Raw genomic sequence first — 8,950 nt, 5'->3', positions numbered from 1 at the left:
TTTGAGTGCTCACAGTTTGAAAAGTTTACATGTTATGTAAAAACAGTTCCTGTCTTTTTGAGAGAGCAGAAGTTTTCCTCCGTTTTATAGTTTGAATCACATTTCTACGTGCAGGTATGAGAGAGCTGGGTGACTCAGAAAAAAGGTGCAATTTTGTCGAAAAAAGGTGGGTTTCTAAAGAAAATTCCAATGCATTCCTAATGCATTATTTATTCCCAGGAATTTTAACACCAAAAGTCATAGCACCCCTTGCGGGATCAAGATGCACGTTTTGATGTATATATTACCGGGGTTTTCTCAAAGCTGCGGGACGAGTTACGCACCGAAATTTGGCGGAAGAATAATAAACCCGAAACAGAATCAGAATATTAATAGCCCGCTCCGCCCCGAGGCACTCCTCTCAGCTATTCTAGCTGTAGAGGAGTGCCTCGGAGCTGAGCACCCGTGGCACTAATTAATAACAATGTCCAGGTGTTCCCCTTTTACATGCTTTGGTTAACTTTAAATAATTTAAACCACACAAATAAAGACTAATTGTAATGGACCGGAGGTGGACCCAGATGCAGCACACAACTCTCAGGAGTCTCAGGTTCTGGTTCAAAAGGCTAGTCGTGCACCAGGGTGTTACAACCCGGCTCACAGGGGAAAGGGAAGAAACACAAAACCCAGTTGTTAATAGGTATGAGGTTGTTTATTGTAACATAAATTGTAAAAATAATGGTTTACATGGACAAAACAAACCAAGGAACGGGGCCGGTGGGCACTGTTCAAAGCAAAAACAGAACATAACAAAAGGAGGACTCTCTAGGAGCTAATCAGTAATATTATTTAACTAATTCAAAGTAAAAGGAAAAACAAGGCTGGCTACCAAAGCTAACTAAAAACCAAAAACACAACAGGAACAGCACCCCTGTGTCATGATCTGTGTCTGGTTGTGTTTAGTTTTCTGTCTTGTGTCTATGTTGTCTCGTCACTTCCTGTTTTATTTTGACATTTGACTCTCCTTTCGTTTCAGGTAACTAACCCTTCCTCCTGGTGTCTCCCGTTGGTCTGATTGTCTTCCCCGCCCTAATTGTTTCCACCTGTTCCCCATTACCTTGTGTATATCAGGCTGGGGTCCCAGAACACCAAGCCTGACGCCTTGTCCCGTCTGTTTGACCCCGAGCCTACTGCCAGGGAACCTGAACCCATCCTACCACTGAACCGTGTGGTTGGAGCGGTGACTTGGCAAATAGAATCTGAGGTGAAGCAAGCTAATGGTGAGAACCCGACACCTAGTGGTTGTCCAGCAAAGCGCTTGTTTGTCCCTGTTGCCATGCATCCACAGGTGATTCATTGGGCTCACACTTCGCTGCTCACCTGTCATCCGGGAGTCCAAAGGACTATGTATGCCATTTCCCAGAGGTTTTGGTGGCCCTCAATGAAGAGGGAGGTCCAGGAGTATGTGGAGGCGTGCTCCATCTGCACCCGCAACAAGAACTCTTCCCGGGCACAGATGGGATTGCTGCAGCCACTTCCCGTTCCTACTCGTCCTTGGGCTGAGATATCTCTGGACTTCATCACGGGGCTCCCAGTCTCAGAAGGTAACACCACTGTTCTCAAAATTGTCAGATTTTCTAAAATGACTCATTTTATTGCTTTGCCTAAACTGCCGTCTGCCAAAAAAACGGCAGAAGTTATGATGACCCATGTGTTTCGTGTCCATGGATTCTGTAAGGATATTGTTTCAGACCGGGGGCCCCAGTTCATCTCCAGGTTCTGGAAGGAGTTCTGTGCTCTCATTGGAGTCACCGTCAGCCTCACCTCTGGGTACCACCCAGAATCAAACGGCCAGACAGAACGCCTCAACCAGGAGCTGGAGACTTGCCTTCGGTGCCTTGTATCGCATAACCCGGCCTCTTGGAGCAAGAACCTGGTATGGGTGGAATACGCCCACAACTCACTTCCCACCTATGTCCCCGTTCCAATGTGTCTTCGGCTATCAGCCTCTTGTTTTCCCCGAGGTGGAAAAAGAGGTCACTGTTCCGTCGGCTCACACCATGGTCTGGCGTTGCCATCGTATCTGGGCAGCCGCCCGTATGGTACTCCTTCGCAGTGTGGACCGTATGAAGAGGGCTGCAGATTAGAGGCGCCGACCCGCTCCGCCATACCAGCCTGGCCAAAAAGTCTGGCTCCTAACACGGGACCTGCCTCTCCATGTCGTCTCCAGGAAATTGGCCCCGCTGTTCGTGGGTACATTTCCTGTGGCCAAGGTCGTCGGCCCCTCCTGTGTTCGTCTGCGTTTGCCCAGGTCCATGAGGGTCCACCCTGCCTTCCACATTAGCCGGGTGAAACCGGTCAAGGAGAGCCCAATGGTTCCCGCGGCCAGGCCTCCTCCTCCCCCCCAGATTGTTGACGGTGGTCCGGTCTACTCAGTCAAGATCCTTCTGGCGGTGCGCAAAAGGGGTCGGGGCAGGCAGTTCTTGGTGGACTGGGAGGGTTATGGCCCAGAGGAACGTTCCTGTATTCCTGCGAGCTTCATTATGGGCCCTGATCTCATCTCTGACTTTTATGCTCGTCACCCACAGGTTCCTGGGCCGTCTAGAGCCGTCCCTTGAGGGGGGGGTATTGTTATGATCTGTGTCTGGTTGTGTTTAGTTTTCTTGTGTCTATGTTGTCTCGTCACTTCCTGTTTTATTTTGACATCTGACTCTCCTTTCGTTTCAGGTAACTTGCCCTTCCTCCTGGTGTCTCCCGTTGGTCTGATTGTCTTCCCCGCCCTGATTGTTTCCATCTGTTCCCCATTACCTTGTGTATATCTGTCTGCGTTTCCCTTTGTTCTGTGCCAGTTCGTCTTGTTCTGTATCCATGAACCTCCCGGCCCCAGGCTCCATGTCATTGTTGATTCAGGTCTTGTTCCTTGTTACTTTGTTTAGTTTTTCCTCATAATAGTGATTTTTGGTTCTCTGGCGTTTGCCGTTTGTTCGTCTCAGAGTGATTTTCTTTTTGTCTCCTCTAGTTTGTTACTTTGATACTTTGTAAGTTTGACACCCTGCACCTAGTGTATATAACAAAAGTAATTTCTATAGGTGGAGGAATCAGCAGAATCAGTCTATTAGTAAAATCTAAACCTGACCCCACTTCCAGGCTTCAAAGACTACCAGATTACCAGGAGTACAAAACACAAAACAAGCTACCAATATCTGCTATCTTTGCTTTTCACACAAGACAAAAAAAAACACTTCCAACAAAGAGGCGAGCTGCCACTAACAATCAGCCGCCTGGACTGACAGGCTGGCAGGAGTTTTATAGCGCTTGGCTCCTGATTGGGCGGCTGGGATTGGCCAGCTGCAAACAGGCCGCACCAATCAGGAACCCAGGTGAGCTGAAGGCGGAGCTGCAAGGAGCCTGGAGACCGCACCATTCAGGACAGAGAGGGTGGAGCATCTGGGTGGACTGTGCAGGCAGCTTGGTAGACAGGGGAAAATTAGGCACAACAAAAGTGGACAGAGCGGCGGCTGTAACACAGGGGACAGCCGATGAGGGGGAATCGAAAAACAGGCTGAGTCGGCAATGGGAGATCCAAATGGCAAATGCGGGAAAGTCTTACATAGGTTACAGTGAAGAGCAATCTAGCAAAGAATGACTGGAAGGCTGAGGTTTGTATACTGGGTGAGGATAATCACGAGCAGCTGTGTGACCAGGTGAATAGAGTTGTCTTGATGAGGTGGGAGTGGCTAATACAGGGAGGTGCAGGAGAACAGGGTGAATAAAGTGAGAGGCAGGTGACCTGAGATGCAGAACTGTGACACTAATGCTATTGTTTATTTTTCTGCAGTGGGTGGTTCAAAATATTTCAAGCACTTTTTATAAGATAATTTTTCCTTCCCATAATAAATTAATTTTTGCACCTTTTATTCAGAGTTTGCTGAGTGCATCCTGGCTGGTTTTCTGGTAGAGTTAGATAACTCTGCCTCAGGTATTACCAACATAAGGCAGAAGATGGCAGTGTCTCTGCTTGAGAATACAAGTGTTTCTTAAACATATTATACATCTAAACATGTTTTTGCTGTTCATTCTATTATTATTATCGTATTATTTACTCAGACGAACATTACTTAAATTTATTAAAAAGGAAATTATTATCCATGTGTCTTTATAGATGACTTCCCTGACCCCACTTTTGCGGGGAGCAGGATGGTGACACTAACTGGGTAATTACATATGTTTTACATGTCATTCTTGAAGAGGACAATTATCAAAACGCAATCACACATCATTAACTTCATAAGCTGGGTAATTTGCAACGATTACTATTTAACTATTTCACTATCATTTTTGGTTTCCTCTTGTCTAATTCAGATTGGCTGTGACATCTGCCCATGATGGTACCACAGGAGTTGCGCCAAGAGGCCCTGCAAAAGCAAAAGATTTGCAAAGCATGCATGGGTTTATTAAAATATTAGCTCAACATATGTAGAGCTAATTGACGAAATTTGCTTATCATGCAGGACAGTGACTCGCCATATGGAGAGTCACTGTCCTGCATGATAAGCAAATTTTTTTAAATTTGTTCTTGCTCTCAGGACACAAGATACCTGCTGTCTCTACCATGCACTCTTTGAGAAACTCCCCTTCGGAGAAAGGCTTGCTGGTCTTTGCTAATTTGAATGCCAGCAAATAACTTGCCTTCGTGCTTGATTCTTGGATGGCAGTTTGTTGGATAATGGTGGTGTTTTGCTGAGCCTGCAAACTAGCTGCCAACCTCCGAGTGGTAGCAGTCCATTCTTGCGTTGACTGGTTGTTAGCGTTATTAGCATGCTTGGTGGAAAAATGACGGCTGATGTTGTATTCCTTTAAAACCGCAACGGTTTTTTGGCAAATAAGACATACAGCCTTTGACTGGACTTCAGTGAAAAAGTATTTAGTTGTCCGTTCCTTATTAAAGACTCGGCACTCACTGTCGACTTCTCTTTTCTTTGGCCCACTCATTGTTGCAGATGGGTTCAGACCAGTAGCAGAGTAATAACAAAGAGTAGCCCGGGCTTCGCAAAATCAAGTCAATGGATCACTGCGCCTAATGCGCCACCTGGTGGAACGCCAGGCATTACAGGACAAGGTCAAAATGAATGCAGTCATAATTATGATATGATTTGATTTGGTCAATTCTGTACCAATCTTCGGCAGGCCGGATTAAAAAGACCAACGGGTGGATGTGGCCCACAGGCCGTAGTTTGCCCACCCCTGTACTAGAACAATCTGGCAAAGAGCGAGTGAACCGGGGATGCATATATACTGGCCTGATTGGAGATAGAGTGCAGCTGGGGGCAACAGGTGAGGACAGTGAGACTGATTAGAAGGTGTGGCAGAGTGGAGAGTGAGACAAGGCATAGCAGGCTGTGACAGGGAGATCTTGATGGATTTGAAAGACTTAGTGGAATTGGTTTGGTCCCTAGCTTTCACAGAGGATATGATACAGTACTTATCCATAAAAATATCTAAACATCACAGTTATACCAGGAGGTGTTTCCAAATGTCAAATTACAGCCCAAACACCTTTACACTGAGCACTACCCACAGATGATTCGCCGTTTTGGCCCTCTTGTGCATTTTTGGACCATTAGATTTGAGGGGAAACACAAAGTGTTTAAGAAAATAGTATATGAGACTCAGAACTTTAAAAACATCCCTAAAACACTTGCTTGCATGCATCAACCACAGATGGCCTATCATCTGACACTACCCAATTTCTTCAAGCCTTCAGTGGAGACCTTTGCTGTGAAGAATGTGTTCGTAAACACACTCACAACAGCTGTTATACATCAGATAACAACCAGCACCACAGTGTATCACACATCAAACATTCTCTAACTGCCTACATGATAAGTGGACAGTTTCTTATTACCAACAAGCACTTCATTCCTCGGAGTGAAATGCAGGTTGCACTTGGTGAAAATGAAATTACAAAATGTTATTTTTATTTTATTATATATTATTCTATTATTATTAAAATTAGGTTGAAGAATGCAATACACAGACTGTGTATAACAGCTTGCTAGAAATTATTGTGTAAAAGTGATCAATTAAGTGCAGACAAAAAACTAAATAAAAAATGATGGAATGGAGACTGTAGATTTTCTTGTCAGAAAAGAACACTGTCAGTATGAAACTGGAAACTACCTTCATTATTGTCATTTGAATTTAGGTGCAAATGTTACTATAACTTTTGGCTGGACTGAAGGTAACCCTATAATCCTCTCACCACTTGTAGGAACATGGCAAAACCAGAGAGTTTTTGTCTAGGTGTCTGGCGTTGAGAGAGTGACGGTTGTACTCCTTCGTCCTGATTCTGTCCCTCAGCTGACCTCTTTGCGCGTCAGAAACTGGAAATCCTATTCAATTTTCCGATCCAATTCGAAGATCCTGTCTTTAATAACCAGCTGGTAAATTTAAGCACAATTGAGGACATTCCAAACATGGGCACAGCCAAATTGGAAAAAAATAGTAGAGCATGATCTTAGCTCAACATCAAGCTGGGCTGGTGACTGTGGGGAGAGTTCAAGCTGCCAAACACCCCAAAGAAGCTCTGCATGACCACAGGTATTTCCTCTTCCCACATTCTCACCCGATATTGAGTTTCTACTAAGAGAAGAAAATGAAGCAAAACAACAACATGGAAGGCATCTCACTTTAACAAAGGAACAAAAGAGCAAGATCCTTGATGGAATGGCTTGTGCAATATACCAATACAAAGCCTAATCAAGTAGTGGAGAAATCTGTCAGGCTGCTGAGGCCTTGGTACACAATCATTCATGTTTGCAGGATGCAGGGTCCAGAAATAGTTGGGATGGCTGGAAGGACAGTCTCACAAACAAGAATGAACAATTATCACAATTACTGTCCCTCCGCAATTACACAAGCTGTGCAAATCTGGATGCCCAGAGGTCAAGGTAAACAGTGGAAAGAGGAGGATGATCAATCCTGATACAGCTTCACCGCATGCTTCTGTTAAGTGGCCATGACGTGCAGAAGTTTATTATCTGCCACAACTTCCTAAGGCGGAAACACTGGACAGTTTGGAAGTGCTCAGAGTTGACATGTTGATGGAAATGGAGAAAAAGGATAAAGACGACATAGACATCTCACCAATAGACACTAATATGAGCAAGACCTTTGCTGCAAGAAGGCTTGAGATTGTAAATTCAAGTAGCCCTGTGGCGCATGTTCAGGAAACATGGCTAGCTCTTTTCCTGGAACACCAGGTACATAAAGTGCAGCATATATTTAGAACTTAGAAATGTAGTTGATGTGATTGTTAATTTTCTCACTTACTTGTCACATTGTGTGTTGTATTTAGCCTTCATCTTAGGTATATAGATTGAAATATCATTATTGGTATGTTTTTGATGTTATGGGAAGTGATTGAGGTGACTTTTGTTTGATCAGGTTTGTGCCGAATACCAGCGGCTCAACAACCAGCGGCTGAGCGTTGAACTCTATGCTACGCTGGATCAGGATACAGATTGTTTGCTCACTGTAGCCAGAGAGATGCAGGGAAAATCTGGTTGAAGGGCCCAGAGGATTTCCTCCATCCTGAAGGCTTACTCTCAGGTAAATTATAGGGAATGTCTGAAGCAGATCTTAAGGATCACTACAGGGTATATATCTTTTTAATGGATCAGTATCAACTCATATAAATTTGATCCTTTCTTATTATTTATTTATTATTTATCGTATTTGAATGAAATGTCACTGTATAAATTCATGTTGAAATGCAGCTGTCAGTAAACTTTCATGATTTATGATTTAACAGTTCAAATACAACAAAAGTATTTTAATGTCCAAACATTGTCATCCTAGACTGATAAAAAAAGTTTCTTAAATCAAAGTAAATTGTTAACTGTTTCTTGGTATGACATAAATAATATATCCAAAATAAAAAAATCAATCTGTGCTTATCACACAGCCCCTGAGCTAGTCAAATATTCTCCTTACATGCTCTGATAACAAAAAGTGTCTGAAAGCAAAGTAAGTTCATTTTTCTTGATATAATAAAAACAAAATCTTGAAATGTAAAAAAATCATTTTGCACTAATCACACAGCACCAGAGCTAATCACATTTTCTCCTTACATGCTCTATCCCACATTCAGACAGTCTAAACCTACATCGCTGGCACCCATGGGGAAGAGAAAAATGTGTATGTGTTCATAAATCACTCAGCAGCTCTTATAAAATGTCCATTGCATAGGAGTTGCTGGACAATACAGCCTCCATTTCTGCTGGAAGCTCAGGGTAGCTGTTGTAAGTTGATGGCAGCTCCACAGTTGGGCCACAAGTATGAGCAATTGGACGCCGCGCTAGCCCTCCCAAAGAGGTGAATGTGACTTGAATTTCTTTCACACAGATGACATCAGAGACCTATTTCATCCAACCCCCTTATGTACTGATGTAAAAATCGCAAACTCTGGTTCTCTGCTGAATTAGCTGGAGAAGATGTTATCATCTTAATCACCTTCCGTGTTGTTGGTTTAATGTCCTCATACAGCTTCTTCATATCCTCTACACTTGGGAAAAACTTCCTGAGTATTGGTCCTGCAACCTCTGAAATATTATCCAGTGCATATTTTGGATGCTGGATCATTTGCTTGTGGGCGACCTGGACAAGCACGGCTCTCAAGTTATCTTTTGTTGGTACTGTTCTTACTCCCATGCGATCCATAAGATCAAGAAGCTCTTCCTCGTCATCGCCGACAACAGCCTCTTGCAAAGCGGTGGACAAGAGATCACGCTCAGACTGACTAAGATACAACATCAGGGAGTCAAACAGTAAATCAGGTGAAACAGAGCGTTCACCAAATATAACTGCTGCTGTAAAGGCTTGTGCCAGCCGAGAAGAAAAATACCCATGGTCCTTCAGTCCCTTGGCCAATATCCTGCCAACAGACTTCCATTCTTCCTCTTGCCATTTT

The 8,950-nt window shown here is 43.8% G+C and overlaps 1 pseudogene; it reads right to left on the bottom strand.

Moving 5' to 3' along the window:
* Window positions 1–6,698: 6,698 nt before the first annotated feature.
* Window positions 6,699–8,950, bottom strand: part of LOC147818152 (uncharacterized) — a 4,632-nt pseudogene continuing 2,380 nt past the window's right edge.

This window comes from Seriola lalandi, unplaced genomic scaffold (genome assembly GCF_002814215.2).
Source record: "Seriola lalandi dorsalis isolate HSWRI2012SDOR001 ecotype SW California unplaced genomic scaffold, Sedor1 jcf7180002054687, whole genome shotgun sequence".
Classification (NCBI taxonomy): domain Eukaryota; kingdom Metazoa; phylum Chordata; class Actinopteri; order Carangiformes; family Carangidae; genus Seriola; species Seriola lalandi.
This window is presented reverse-complemented; position numbering and strand designations above follow the sequence as displayed.